The 16,590-nt window shown below is 41.4% G+C and overlaps 1 long non-coding RNA gene across 1 annotated transcript in view; it reads left to right on the plus strand.

The window, feature by feature from the left end:
• Positions 1-8,871, plus strand: part of LOC133219321 (uncharacterized) — a 92,794-nt gene extending 83,923 nt beyond the window's left edge. The window contains exon 2 of the long non-coding RNA XR_009727396.1: positions 8,304-8,871. This is a non-coding gene — a long non-coding RNA (uncharacterized LOC133219321). The remainder of the gene's footprint in view (positions 1-8,303) is intronic.
• The last annotated feature ends 7,719 nt before the right edge of the window (positions 8,872-16,590 follow it).

Raw genomic sequence — 16,590 nt, forward strand, 5'->3', positions numbered from 1 at the left:
CAGAATATCAGGAACATGGTGTCAAATCTTTCCTTTAAGTCTACAAAGAAGGACCAAAAAAATCAACGCATTTATAAACAGTGGAAATAAAATTATCTCCCCTCAGCTAAGCCTCTAATCTATGATTACTCTACCATCAAAATAGGTCTTCCTTTTTTCCTTGGTATAACTGGATACAAATTTGCAAAGATGTGTGATTCCAGTTTGAAAGAATAACAGTGGGCTCCCACAAATCATGGTGCAACTAAAACTTGTAAGTCATAATTCGACTGCTACTGGAAGAATAGATACCAAAAAAAAAAGGCATTTCAGGACTGAAAGGAAGTAAAATGAGCTGAAATTGCATAGAAATACTATCAATCATGCAGCTACCACTACAGCCATTGTACTGTACTTGCAGAGGTTGGATAGTCTTCTCCTTTTGAATGATTAGTAAAACCAACTAATCGCCTTTTTCTGCCTATTGACAGCTCTCAACTCTGGTCAACTTCCATTTTTGCTAATTGTTAATAGCTTTCTTTTTTTTTTTGTTTTTCTACTAAGGAGAAAGACTTTCCATAACTGAGAAGCAGAGAATGGTTGACAAAGTGTTGAAAAATCAGTGACTCTGTATCAGGGCATTTCATATTCATCTTCTATACAGATTCATATGTATATATTTTGGCTATTTTAGAAGTGTAAACCCATAATTCCCAGTGTTTATGTTTACAAAAGTTCATCTATTATCTGTGAATTGGAAGTTACACAACAGCTGGTTTTCACTCACAACTTTATAGGTTATAAATCTGTAAAATTCTACTACAGCCAATACTTAATTAATTCTATGAAAAGTGACAAGCTATCCACCAGCACTCTCATATATGTGTGCAACACATTAGATAACATTTTATATTAGAACTGCTTGCTAGCTGAGATGTCACACAGAATCACACAGAATCGCAAGGGTTGGAAGGGACCTCAAAAGATCATTTAGTCCAACCCCCCTGCAAGAGCAGGGTAACCTAGAGTACATCACACAGGAACTTGTCCAGGTGGGCCTTGAATATCTCCAATGTAGGAGACTCCACAATCCCCCTGGGCAACTTGTTCCAGTGCTCTGTCACTCCCACAGTAAAGAAGTTTTTCCTGGTGTTCACATGGAACCTCCTATGCTCCAGTTTACACCCATTGCCCCTTGTCCTATCATGGACATCACTGAAAAAAACTAGCTCCATCATCCTGACACTCACCCTTTACATATTTGTAAACATTGATGAGGTCACCCCTCAGTCTCCTCTTCTCCAAGCTAAAGAGACCCAGCTCCCTCAGCCTCTCCTCATAAGGGAGGTGTTCCACTCCCTTAAGCTTCTTTGTGGCTCTGTGCTGGACTCTTTCAAGCAATTCCCTGTCCTTCTTGAACTTAGGGGCCCAGAACTGGACACAGTATTCCAGATGCAGCCTCACCAAGGCAGAGTAGAGGGGGAGGAGAACCTCTCTTGACCTACTAACCACACCCTTTCTAATACACCCTAGGATGCCATTGGCCTTCTTGGCCACAAAGGCACATTGCTGGCTCATGGTAATCCTCCTATCCACCAGGACCCCCAGGTCCCTTTCCCCTTCACTACTTTCCAGCAGGTCAACCCCAACCTGTACTGGTACATGGGGTTGTTCTTCCCTAGATGCAAGACTCTACACTTGCCCTTGTTGAATTTCATCAGGTTTCTCCCTGCCCAACTCTCCAGCCTGTCCAGGTCTCGCTGAATGGCAACACAGCCTTCTGGTGTGTCAGCCACTCCTCCCAGTTTAGTATCAGCATGTCTTGTTTCTTCTACATAAATATAATAATATTTCTAAAAAACTATAGCAAGACATTCATAATGTGTACAGACTAAGTAGAATCACCAAGTTAGTGAATATGTTTGAAATGTTATTAACAGATCATTTGAAAACTCTTTTTCTATACTACATAGAAGTATGTAGTATAGTAAAAGAAAATATAATTGCATTTTATGTCCCATTTTAAAATCGTCATCTCAATGCTCCTCATCAGTATTAGTACATACAAGAATATAGAAAAGCATCCTTCAGAATGAAATTTAAATCTTCTTCTTAATGTGACTTCAAAAACATGAGAAAAAGATGATTAGTATCTTCAAAACAACTTGTATTTTTTGAATACCCCCCCCAAAACAAACAAACAAAACACGACTCCATACCTCTGACAGTCAAACCTCATATAAAATGTCATCGTGCAAACCGGTTGGAGAAAAGTCTTAATAACTTCCATTGCTACTTTTCTTTGTATTGCAATGCCCCCTGCAGGTATAAAAGATCCTCTGTTTCTCTATAGCATTTTCTTTAGCTCTTTGAGTGGAGCAGCTCATCTAAGAAACACATGACTTCCAAAAGTATTAATTGCAAAGTATTGTTTGAATCACACAACAAATTTATAAAGCAGAAAATAGAAGGTAGAGGACAAAGACCTTGATATATACTGTAGCTTAGATGGAGAAGAGTATAGGAATAAAACAGAGCAAAAAACACCTTGAAGTAATTATTGAAAGCTTGTGTTCTGGCTTGTACTCTGTAGGTTTAAACTGGTGAGGAATATGATGATCCTCTAATACAATTTGAATACAAAACTGTGGCCTCAGTCTTAAAATAACTGCATGTTGTCATATTTCTTAAATGAACACAAGAGAAAAAGTAAATTAAATCCCTCAGAATGACAGGTTTTGTGAAATAGCCATCCCTACCAAGCATGAATGCAGACCACTGATTTTATGTGATTACCATTATATTGCAGAACATACTTTTGGCAGATAATGGATGCTTTTATCTCTTTGACAGGTTTCAGACAGGGAGCCTATGGAGCAGGTAGACTGAGGCAATGTGAACTTCTGAAACCCTGGTGGGGGCCTTGTGCCACTCAACAGCAGTTGCCCTGCTATGATTAGAGATTACTGGTCTATCCCAACTGTGTTAAAACTAGGTAATTTGAGGAATTTGTGGAAATCATTCAGACTCATAACTTGATTAAGGAAGCACATAAAAAAAGAGAGCAAGGAGATTCCATTGTTGATGGCAGGTAATGTTTGATAGCATCAATTAAGTGTCACATTTTCTACTGCGTTAAACTCTGGAAGGATGTTAAGGAGAAGCTGCATGATGTAATTACAACATACACCAGATAGCTCAGGCAAGGAACGGATACAAGTGTATGCAGTGGTTTCTCCATTTTTTGTGGAACATAGTCTCAATGTAGGGACACATGAACTTCAACACCACCTGCAGTGCATAAGCCTAACACAAAGCAGTCTATAGGCATGGTCCCTTGCCTGTCTGCCATTCAAAAATTTCAGAGTTGTAACTATAAATTAATAAATTAATTCCTTTAACCTGTAAAATACTTTCCCAAAGAAGATGCTTCTGCGTAACTTCAGCATGGGCTCCTGTCTCCATGGGCCACAGGTCCTGCCAGGAGCATGCTCCACAGCAGGCTTCCCATGGGGTCACAGCCTACTTCGGGCATCTCCACTGCTCCAGCCCGGGATCCTCCCTGGGCTGCACGTGGAGATCTGCTCCAGTGCAGACCTTCATGAGCTGCAGGGGCACATCCTGATGGTCTTCACCATGGGCTGCAGAGGAACTTCTACTCTGATGCCTGGAGTACCTCCTCCCTCCTTCTGCACTGACCTTGGAGTCTGCAGGACTATTTCTCTCACATTCTCTCACTCATCTATCCAGCAGCAGTTTTTCCCCTTCTTAAATACGTTACCCCAGAGTTGCTTCCATCATCTTTGAAGGGCTCAGCCTTGGCCCATGGCGGGTCCATCTTGGAGCTGGCTGGTGTTGGTTCTATTGGACATGGGGGAAGTTTCTGGCATCTTCTCACAGAAGCCACCCCAGTAGCTCCCTGGCTACCAAAACCTTGATATGCAAACATAAAACAGTAATTCAGCTGTACCTGAAGCTATGTAAAATATATTATACATAATAAAAATGAATAAATAATATCCCAAAATACTTGTGTATTTACAAATAGTTTCTGCTAATTTTAAAATGGCCTGGTCTTCAGTAGCACTGGGTTATAATTTCAGAAGAGTAGAACTCATTCTAGCTCTAAGGCTTTGACTGTAAACTTTTTCTTCAATTATATAAATAGCTATCACAGCTGCTTAATTGCTAGTGACTGATCAAGTTGGTCAAATGTTATATTTTACACATTAGATATATATTCCAGATTTTAAAATTGGAAATATAGAGCATTCATAATACCAGATGACAGAAATCTCATTAAGGAAATGTCTGTAAACAGACCTAGCTCAACCTCCAATTTAGTGATCTCAGCTTATGAACTGATGGGTTACAGTGCAGCAGCAGTGGTAAAATATATGAGAGATATAGATGCACATAAATGCACACGCATACATACATCTGGGCATGTCCTTCAGTCCAGGAATATTTAATACCTGCAGTAGGCACTAGGCTGTATCTGTGCCTTGAAAATCAAACCCCAAAAGATCATCTGGAATTTTATTCTCCTTAACACTTGTGAAAGTGACAGGATGTGTCCTAGCATTCAGGATGTATATTTCAGAAGAGTATAAGATTTAGGAAAGGGGGGAAGGGTGCAGTTGTCACATGTAAGTACTTTTCATTACTTCTGGCTTCTTCTAGAGCCACCTGTTTCATCTGATTTCCTGCTCACCATTCTTTTGTTTCTATATTTCATCCTTTCCTTTCAGGCACCTTGTTGATCACTATTTCAGACACTTTTTCTTCTTGTCATCAATAGAGAACTGTTTATTAAAACTCAAAGTCAGTAGATCTTAAGATGGTACAACATTTACACAAGAATATAAAACCACATTTAAATAAAGCCCCACAAGTACAGAAATTTCAGAATGAAACATAAAGGCTGCCCAACTATCCTTTCTGTTAATTGCTGAAGATAAACAGATTAGCAAAGATTATTTCTATGGGTTTTGTGCTTCATGTCACTGAATTTGATTCTTGTTATTGAACTTTAGATACATACTCAGACAAATACAATGCTAAGTTCTGAAAAGAAGGTATTTAGTCAAAGGCTTTATCAAGGCTTTCTCTGCAGTCTGCGGGATGAGACAACCTGTCCTGCAGCAGTTATCTAAAGGGCAATGGCATTGATTGTCACCTGGAGATGTCTATCCCCTTCTCCCCACAGAGCAATCCAGGAGAAAATACAGTAAATAACAAGCAAACAGTGCTGATTTTCAGTGAAAATTTTGATAAACAGAAGTGGATAAGTGGAATCGTCTTGCAGTGAGAAGAATTTAGGAATATAATTAGATATAGAGCTTTAAGTGTCAAAGAAAATCACTGAATAATCAGAATTAAACAAACTACATTTATTTAAATATTGTAAAATTGTTCATATAGAATAACTACATAAGATCAGGAATAAGCAGTCATTTTAACCTATACCTCTGGAATAGGAAACAGGATTTTCTGGGAAAAAAAAATAATTATTTTTTTGTTTGGCAGGACTAGGTCATTAGTGATGAAGGAGTTAGGAAGAAGACAATGAGGGACTCCCTTTTCAACAGCAGCACAGATCTATACAACCTTTACAGGAACCTCCAACTATGGGTTTCAGCTTGCAGCGAACTAGAGTGATCAAGAAATCTCTCTCAATTCTGTATATCACTGAAAGGACTCAGAAACTGAGGACAAATAACCAAAAATTTAAGGGGTGGGGGGAAAAGGTTGAAAGCAAAGCATGATGAATCTACCCTAGATTAATATGCTTCTATGATAAGTGAATAAAAATGGACCAGAGGCTATGTTTGAATTAAACAACAACACATAATTAACCACAGCACTAATATTTTGCTGTAATCTTGGAAGTCTTTGAAACTAACTCCTTCAAAGTTCTTGGTGAAAGTGAAACAGCTTCCCAGTGCAGCAGTCAAAGCTAGTAACTGGTGTAAGCAAGGACATGCTCTAGAACAATCAAACAGAACTGCATTTTGGAGCCCATTACTATCTTAAAAATTTGTAATCTAGTTCCATAATCATAAAATGATATAATGATAGAATCATAGAATCATAGAAGAATTAGGGTTGCAAACGACCTTAAGACCCTCCAGCGTATCAACCGAACCACACAGCTTGGTGTCATCGGCAAACTCGCTGAGGGCGCACTCAATCCCACTGTCCATGTCAGCGACAAAGATGTTGAACAAGACTGGTCCCAACACCGATCCCTGAGGGACACCACTCCCTACTGGTCTCCAGCTGGACCCTGAGCCATTGACCACAACTCTTTGTGTGCAGCCCTCCAGCCAGTTCTTTATCCACCGAGTGGTCCATCCATCAAATTGATGTCTCCCCAGTTTAGAGACAAGGGTGTCATGTGGGACAGTGTCAAACGCTTTACACAAATCCAGGTAGATGACATCAACTGCTTTACTGCTGTCCATCAGTTCCGTAGCCCCATCACAGAAGGCTACCAAATTGGCCAGACAGGATTTCCCCTTAGTGAAGGGGACATGCCATGAAGGTGACAGCCATGCTGGCTTTCACCAAGCACCTTGTTGATTTTTATGTGCCTTAGCATGCCTTCCAGGAGAATCTGCTCCAAGATTTTGCCAGGCACAGAGGTGAGACTGACTGGTCTGTATTTCCCCAGGTCATTCACTTTCCCCTTCTTGAAAATGGGGGTTATATTTCCCTTTTTCCAGTTGTCGGGAACTTCATCTGACTGCCAAGATATTTCAAATATGACGGATGGTGGCTTAGCAACTTCATTTGCAAGCCTCTTCAGCACCTGCGGATGGATTTCATCAGGTCTCATGGGCTTGTGCATGTTCAGGTTCTTAAGATGGTCTCGAGCCAGATCATCTGCTAGCTCCATGTTCTTCTTACACGATACTTCACTGAGGGTTTTAAAGCTATTCTACAGAACTGAGTCACTTACTTGTGTTTCATGAGTGTTGCAGGGAAAACCTGCTTGATCCAAACAGTTTAAACCAAATTGGGATCAAAAGACTTTGTTGAGCTTTTGAGAACGTGGAATCAGGCAGCAGTCAGTGAAGTGTTGCATTCAAGTAGTAAGACAAAAGGTAAATTCCCAGACTAGACCCATGAACGTTAACAAACACAAGCAAACATCTAAACACCCTCTGCTACAAACATTACACTGTGTAACAAACGCAGGAGAGATTTCTTGAATTCTCCTTTCCAAGAAGAACACCTCACCATAAGCAGTGCAGTCGCAAATGCCCATTGGTGTATTGATGAGGAATGCTGAGGAAACACCGTATGCTCTCTATGCTTCTGCAAAGTTCATGCAAAAGGAACCCAAACCCTTTTCCTTTCACCTTTGGGATCGCCACAGTCAAATGACTGTACATGGCATAAAAGCCTTTATGGATACAGTCTGAACAAACACATTTATTTACAGGGACACCCTGCAGCGATGCCCAGCGTGTGGCCACCCTGGGCAGGGACATCCCCCTGGGCTTCCTGGGCACAGGCACTGCCTCAGGGCCAGCAGCCCAAAGGCGTTTTTCTAAAGGATGCTGGGTGAAGGGGCAGCAGCAGCAGGGCTGCGGTGGGCAGGGCTGTAGGTGCCCTGTCACCCCTGTGTCACAGTGCCAGCACCCGGCAACACAGCATTACAATGCTCTGGGGCTGTATAAGGCAGCGTCGTCCCCTGTCCCACTGCCAGAGTGCTCGGCACTGCCACCAGGGCAGGGCTGGCAGCCTGAGGGCATCTGAGAGAAAGGGCTTGGGGCACGGGGGGGGGATTACTGGGAGGGGGGAGGGGGCTGGTGGGGGGAATACTTGAAGCTGCACGAAGTGCAGGAGGTTCTGTGCTGCAGTTCCAGGTCCTGGAGGGGCCACGCTCAAATCTCCTTGGATGGATGGATGGAAATCCTGCTCCAGCTGCCGGGGCACCCACCCTCCTCATCTGCTGGGCCCTGGGGAATTGCCTGTCGGGGTGCTGAAGGAGGGAACACCTGGAGCTGCACAAAGCTGAGGGAGGTTCTGTGCTGCAGCTCCAGCTCCTGGAGGGGCCACACTCAAGGCATCATTTAGGGCTCCTGCCTCAGTCATCGGGAAGCTCACTGTTCTTATCGCCCGGGGAGAGAGTGGCAGTAGCCAGAAGAAAAAGGATTCACAGATGGCTCCGTGCCCTCTCCCAGTGCTCTTGAGCTCCCTTTGCCAAGCACAGGAAGGATTCTTACTCCAAGGATTCACCAGGCCAATGGCATTTTGCTCTTGTTGGAAGCCCCTGAAATGGCTCCGGGTGGAAGCAGAAAAAGCAATGCCAGTGTCCCCTTGTCCCCTTAGAGGTGGAACCAGCGTGTGGACCAGGAGCAGGTCTTGCTCACATGCTCAGGGAGTAGCCGATCACCAGCACTGGGGTCAGGAAGGAATTTTCCCCAGGAGCAGATCGGCACCAGTCCCCGGGGGTTTTTTGCCTTCCTCTGAGCACTGAGCATGACCACTTGTCAGGGCTCCTCGGTCCTTTCTGGCTGCGTTATCACCCGGTGCTCATGCTCCATGCAGGTGGCCCTCGTGCCCCGCATACAGGGGGAGGCAGCCTTCTGGACTCCCAGGGTGGCCCCAGAGTGGCCCCGGGACTTGCTGCTGTCCTCTGTAGCATTGAGCACCACCCCTTGTCAGCTCTTCCCTGGCCCTTTCTGGCTGGGTTCTTCTTGCACTGCTCTCCCACTACCACGGCACCGCTCCTGCCCTGCCTTTCCTTTGTCAGGCTGCAAGGGATGTTTTTTCCAGATAAACTGAAGGCTCTAAACTAAAACAGACAAAAATTAACTAAGCTAAACTAAATCAAATAACTTCATTTAGAAATAAATAAAATACTCTTTCCACTTGTAACCGTTCTTTTTTGTGTCTTTGAAAGTGCTTATGGTGCTGAAATTCCCCTGGCATTTCAGATAAATAAGGATCTCCTTCTTGTACCACGCACTGTGAGAGCAGGGAATGGAATGGAATAAAATGGCATGGGATAGAACAGAAGAGACCGGAATGAAACAGAACAGACTACAACGGAAAGCTATGTTATGTTACGCATATAGAATCACGGAAGAGTCAGGGCTGGAAAGGACCTTAAGATCATCAAGTTCCAACCCTCCTGCCATGGGCAGGGACACCTCACACTAAACCATGTCACCCAAGGCTCCATCCAACCTGGCCTTGAACACTGCCAGGGATGGAGCATTCACAACCTCCCTGGGCAACACATTCCACTGCCTCACCACCCTTACAGTAAAGAACTTCCTCCTTATATCCAATCTAAACTTCCCCTGGTTAAGTTTGAATCCGTTACCCCTTGTCCTATCACTACAGTCCCTAATGAAGAGTCCATCCCCAGCATCCCTATAGGCCTCCTTCAGATACTGGAAGGCTGCTAGGAGGTCTCCACGCAGCCTTCTCTTCTCCAGGCTGAACAGCCCCAACTTTTTCAGCCTATCGTCATACAGGAGGTGCTCCAGTCTCCTGATCATTCTGGTGGCCCTCCTCTTGACTTGTTCCAACACATCCATGATCTTTTTATGTTGAGGATACCAGAACTGCACAAAATACTCCAGGTGAGGTCTCATGAGAGCAGAGCAGAGGTGCAGGATCACCCCCTTCCACATGTTGGTCATGCTCCTTTTGATGCAGCCCAGGATACGGTTGGCTTTCTGGGCTGCGAGAACAAACTGAAGCCGGCTCATGTTCATTTTCTCATCGACCAGCACCCCCAAGTCCTTCTCCACCGGGCTGCTCTGAATCTCTTCTCTGCCCAACCTGTAGCTGTGCCTAGGGTTGATCCGACCCAGGTGTAGGACCTTGCACTTGGCATGGTTAAACTTCATGAGGTTGGCAACAGCCCACCTCACAAGCGTGTCAAGTTCCCTCTGGATGGCATTCCTTCCCTCCAGCATATCAACCGAACCACACAGCTTGGTGTCATCCGCAAACTCGCTGAGGGCGCACTCAATCCCACTGTCCACGTCAGCGACAAAGATGTTGAACAAGATCGGTCCCAACACCGATCCCTGAGAGACACCACTCCTTACTGGTCTCCAGCTGGACACTGAGCCATTGACCCTAAATCTTTGCATGCAGCAGTAATATCTTTCCTTTGGTTGAATTTAAACTTACGTAATTTTTTTTTACTCAAAAAAAGAAGAGAAAAACTGGAACTTCAGTGGATGTTATTCAGAGTTATACCCTTCTAGAACACCCAGTGATACAGTCCTAAGGTTAGCTTCCTGAAATAAAACAGCTTTTCTTCTTACTACAGCATAAGGTCCAAGCTACTACAGTCTTGCAAGTGTATCATACCAACATCAATTTCTGACATCAAAGAAGTTATATACTTGATGTTGTTTCTTCTGTTAGTTGGCTTTCTTCATAAGGGGGCATTTTTTTTATGTATGGATACATATTGAATGTTAATAATGCACCCTGGTTCTGTTGTCCTTCAAAGTCTGGCCTTATTTTGTCTTAGATATTCACAATATCATGAATGTTCTTCAATTTTAAACCACAGAAATTAGAGAGGCAGGGATCTATTGTACAGAAAAGGGAAATATAAGCGGAGATACGCCAGCCTGCAATCAAATTTACTGTAAGAACATTACCACACAAATTGAACTATTTCAGGAACAGGCTAAAATGATAGAGGTACTTCCCATTTGAGGATACTTGCAGATTGAGGCAAGCATATGCAAATTTCTTCATCTTGTACAACTCATGATTACAAGATAAAAATGATTTCCTCCTGGATTCACCTGTTTCAAAAGCATAAATATCCAGAAAGTATCAAAATATAATCTGTCAATCTTAATTTGAAATTTAATAAATCAGACTCTAAAAGATGATAAGCAAAATCCTTTCATAGTTAAAAAAAAAAAAAAAAAGCCTGAGGCATAAAGTACTAGAATTACTTTTAGTAAAAAAAGATAATATACAAGAAGAAAACTTTTGCCCAGGTAGTTGCAAGAATTTAACAGTTTTTTGCTGAATAAATTTAACCTTTTCTAGCACAAAATCTTTACGGCAATACAGTGGATTTACAGCATTTCACTACCTGACAGCTTGCACTTCAAAAACTTCCAGTTGCATGCATTTTATCTGAATATGGGCTGCCATAATAAAAATTAATAAAACCAGTAAATGGGTCAGATATGCAGATCACAACACCTATCAAAGAGTAAACAAACAGCAACTCAAAAATGTAATTTCTTTCAGAGGTTTATCTAACTCCTATCAAATCACGTGTCAGTGTATATGCTGATTTAAACAGGGAGGCATCACCTTCTCTGTCCATGGAAGTCTCATCCAGGTTACAGCAATATAGACATTGCCTTCATTTCTCCAGTGGCAATGGGTTTATCTTTTGGATTAGTTTGGCTGCAAGGGCAAAGAATTATTTTTGCCCTCAAAATCTCTAAGGTTAGTTATCGCTTCCGAAAGCAGTAAGGCCAATTACATGTAACTGTGGGTTTTCTTGAAGTTTGCACATTCATGCAAAAGTACAAAGAAAGATCACTGTACATAGTATAATTCTAAAGCATCTTTACCTGTAAATCCCATTTCTCATGAGGATTATGATCATGAAGATAGACATGTATTTTAAAACTAGCAGGAGTTATTTATTCACAATACAATGATGGCAAAAGAGAATTTGGGGGGGGAGGGGGGGTTGTCACTAACACTCCCATCAAGGAGAAATGCTTTGTCCAGCAGTAAGGACAAAGAAAAAGCTTGAAATTAAAGATTTCTGCTTAAAGAGTTAGTTTTATGCTTATTCAACTATCTCAATAGTTAAATCTGCCTCAATAGTTCACACTGAAATTATTCATAAAGAGATCGTCACCCATCTCTAATGATGATTCCAAAAGTATTTGCACATTCTATTTAGTATTATTGCTCGAGTTCAACAAACTATTGGGAAAATCTATTCATTGGTGTGTATGTTATAAAAGTTAATTTAAAATGAAATTTTTACCAATTAATAAATTTACTGAATATTTGGGGAGATAATTTTTTCATGAACAAAACCAATAGAAAATACCCTAATACCGCTTCTGAAATTACATTCAATTCTGGAAGATTATTATTATAGAGAGGCTTCTGAAGTTAGCCCTTTTTTTTGCAACAAAAATGTAATAAATGTAATTGCTTTGAAATTTACTATCAAATATGAAAACATATTTAAAAGGGTGGCAGTCAGTAACTCAGAGCAAAATATCCCAATTTTAAGCCATGTTCAGATACCATGCTGTTAGAACACATTGATGTCAAAAGCAACCATGGTCTATCTACAGCACTTAAAGGCTGTCGTAAAATAGCAAATTACACTGAACTTACCGTGGTATTTTAAGTGTGTTTATAAGGAAATAAATATTTTTAGTCTGAATTTCACCTGTAAGAATTCATACATTCTGAAATTATTTTGTTGCTCCTAAAGTGCTCTGCTCTTCATGATACTTCCCAGAGATGACAAGCTCTGCCCCAGTATGAGAAGGGTGTGGGCTGAAAAGTGAAAAATCCTTGCTCATAGGCAGACCTCTTTGCTCCTGCCTAGGACTCCCAAGATGTGGACTCTGAGCATCTTCATTTGACAGCAGCTCCTGCTGCTTGCTGCCACACATCACCTGGATGCAGAGAGACTTGACCTTTTCTCAACTCTAAGGTGGGAAATATGATGAGATTACTTATGTAGTATCTCCAAAGCTCAAGCAAAGGCTCATGAGGATACACAACAAGAGAATATACTCAGGATTGCCATGCAGGCACACTAGAATTTTTCAGCCAACTGTTTTTACCATTTACCATTCACCATTCACCATTCAAATGAAGATTTACATAAAAAAAATTCTCAGGATGACATTTATGGTAGAACACATCCTCCCCACAGTAGCTTCATGCTTAGACAACGGTCTTCATTCTAAACCCAGCTCTGCCCCATCTGGAACAGATTTGAACTCAGATGAGCTTTTCAAGGCTTAGCTATTTCAGAATAGGTATGCCTCCACAGTTTCTGTTGGAGCTAAGCTATTTAAATGCCTACTGAACTGAATTCACATATAAAGGAAAAAAAAAATGTTAGGGAGATGGGAAATACTATGACTCACCAGGAATTCTTCACATCTTAAGAAATATTTCTAAAACACTGGCACTGACAACATAAGTTAATTGATAGAAGTAGAGTTATTTTATTCTTTTCATATACATCTTATTTAGATTGTTATAATTTCATCTTCCCTATATTCCCCAGCAGCAAGCTTTCAACTTCTTACCTAAGTTGGGCAGAAAACAATATTACTGGATAATATTTCATTAAAACCCCTGCTTCATCAGGTTAAAATATTGAGCTCCTGGTAGATAATGTTCAAATTAATCATACTTTGTCCACATTTACCTCTCAAGAAGATTCAGCAAATCTTTCAGAAAATGTTACTACAGCAGTCATGTTTAGTAAAGATATTCCAGAAAGTGGCAGGTTCAATTTTCCATTTTTTGAGACATCAGGTAGTCTTAAAGTAAGCATTACTAAACTGCAGATATTTTAATTTTTTTTCTGTCTGGCTTCAGCTCTTTGCTAAATTCCTTTGAGTCTGGTAATGGCTTTTATTTTGTAGTCACAGTTGGAAAAGCGGAGGACAGGCACAAAACACTCAGCACATGAATTTTAGGCAGGTTCCATTGAAGGACTGAAACGTTACATATATTTTTACCTCATTTTCATACTGTTTGATGCATTAATATATTTTACTTATTTACATGTGTCTATTGCAAGATCTCCAAGTCATTTAAGAAGATACCTACTATAAATTAGAAAATCAACAAGCTGCGTGCTGACAGCCAGCATGGCTTCACTAAGGGGAAATCCTGCCTGGCCAATTTGGTGGCCTTTTATGATGGGGCTACAGAACTGATGGACGGGGGTAGAGCAGTTGATGTCATCTACCTGGATTTGTGTAAAGCGTTCGACACTGTCCCACACAACATCCTTGTCTCTAAATTGGAGAGACATCAATTTGATGGATGGACCACTCAGTGGATAAAGAACTGGCTGGAGGGCCACACACAAAGAGTTGTGGTCAGTGGCTCAGTGTCCAGCTGGAGACCAGTAAGGAGTGGTGCCCCTCAGAGATCGGTGTTGGGACTGGTCTTGTTTAACATCTTTGTTGCTGACACAGACAGTGGGATTGAGTGCGCACTCAGCAAGTTTGCCGATGACACTAAGCTGTGTGGTTCGGTTCATACGCTGGAGGGAAGGAATGCCATCCAGAGGGACCTTGACATGCTTGTGAGGTGGGCTGATGCCAATCTCATGAAGTTTAACCGTGCCAAGTGCAAGGTCCTACACCTGGGTGGGAGCAATCCCAGGCACAGCTACAGGTTGGGCAGAGAAGAGATTCAGAGCAGCCCTGTGGAGAAGGACTTGGGGGTGTTGGTCGATGAGAAAATGAACAGCAGTCGGCAGTGTGCGCTTGCAGCCCAGAAAGCGAACCATATCCTGGGCTGCATCAAAAGGAGTGTGACCAGCAGGTCGAAGGAGGTGATCCTGCCCCTTTATTCTGCTCTCGTGAGACCTCACTTGGAGTATTGTGTACAGTTCTGGTGTCCTCAACATAAAAAGGACATGGATCTGTTGGCACAGGTCCAAAGGAGGGCGAAGAGGATGATCAGGGGACTGGAGCACCTCCCATATGAAGATAGGCTGAGAAAGTTGGGGCTGTTCAGCCGGGAGAAGAGAAGGCTGAGTGCAGCCTTCCAGTATCTGAAGGAGGCCTATAGGGATGCTGGGGATGGACTCTTCATTAGGGACTGTAGTGATAGGACAAGGGGTAATGGGTTAAAACTTAAACAAGGGAAGTTTAGATTGGATATAAGGAGGAAATTCTTTCCTGTTAGGGTGGTGAGGCACTGGAATAGGTTGCCCAGGGAGGCTGTGAATGCCCCATTCCTGGCATGTTCAAGGGCAGGTTGGACGAGGCCTTGGGTGATATGGTTTAGAGCGAGGTGTCCCTGCTCATGGCATGGGGGTTGGAACTTGATGATCTTAAAGTCCTTTCCGACCCTAACTGTTCTATGATTCTATGAAACTTATATAATCACTGGTAAAATTAAAAAAATTAAAAAAGAAAGATCTTGAAATGCATCACATGCATTGCTTCATTCGCTGTCATTGAGTACAAGTTAAATCTGACCTTTATGTACGACATCAATGTGGAAAAAGCTTCAATTAGCAAGTGTTTGTCTAATACAAATGCTGTTTAATGTTAGCTTTTAATGATCCTGCAAATACCAATACAATAATGCATTTTGCTCATTTTACAGTGATGGAGATGATTTTAGCTAGTAAAGTTAACTGGCATAAAATAGTGAAACTGTAGATCTGAAGGAGCTGTGGAGCTAAAGCAGTACTCAAAACAGACAGAGCTGATATTTTTTGAAGTTAATACCATACATGCCATAACAGATCAAAATACAAATTAGAACTCAGGTAATTTTGTCTTTTCTATTGCCATGCTTGGCAAATTGTCTATTGCTTTTCCTGAACTTTCCACAATTCCTTGTGAACTATCTATTTTTAGAAAAAGAATACCTTGTCATAGCAAATCAACAAATAACTTTCTTCTCACAGTCTAATACTGTCTCAGTCAGAAAAGGAGACTTTCAGTTAAATGTTAGTGATGACGCAGTTAACAGTATCTGTAAGTAGTACAAGAGAGCACATGCTCTTGAGGTGTGTTACCTGGTGAAAGGCAGGACAAGTCATTTTGTTCATAAATACCATTTTGAGCACTTTGAGGCTGTGTTGAATCATTACATACTGCCTGTATGGAAGGAGGAAGCTGTGTTTTCATAAGGAGGGGGAACAATAGGCTGCACAGAGATCAAAAGTGGCCCAAAAAAGCTGAAATGATCATTTACGTCCTTATTCAAGGAGTCTGGCTTTTTTCTCAATTACTCTTTGGTATTTTTATGAAGATCAAACTCCCATCTAAGAACAGGAATCAAAGTTTTATCTATTCTTTGTACCTTTCTACGTACAGAAAGACAAAACAAAGACGGAAATGCTTTAGAATGTTTTTCTGTTTTAACATCCAAACATTTTTACGTCTGGAAGCTCAGTTATGACCTTTTTAATTCTGAATCAGTAGCTACAAAGAATTAATGGGGCCTAACTAATCCACTTCATATTCACACCATCAGTTTACTTAGATAAATTTTCTGTACTGTTCCTAAGTGTAAAAGCTTAACAAAGACTAACAAAATGATTGAAAGTAAGTTCTAATTTGCTTAATTACCAAGAGACAAATATTGTTACAAGTTACAGTATTTTAAAAATCATAGAATCATAGAATGGTTAGGGTTAGAAAGGACCTTTAAATATCATCCAGTCCAACCCCCTGTGTCATAGATAGAGTGACACACTTCACTGGTAAGAGAGAATTAGCAATATATTTATTGATATAAACCAGTGATTTACCAAGATTCAATGGCAAGGTATTTACTGCATATAAGTCAGGGTCAGACAAAACTGTGAAGGAGACCTCCCCATTGAGTCATGAGGTTCAGAAAGGATGC

The sequence above is a fragment of the Neopsephotus bourkii genome, unplaced genomic scaffold (assembly GCF_033783945.1).
Source record: "Neopsephotus bourkii isolate Nb327-2 ecotype Australia unplaced genomic scaffold, CSIRO-AGI_Nbou_v1 NB_1346, whole genome shotgun sequence".
NCBI lineage: Eukaryota > Metazoa > Chordata > Aves > Psittaciformes > Psittacidae > Neopsephotus > Neopsephotus bourkii.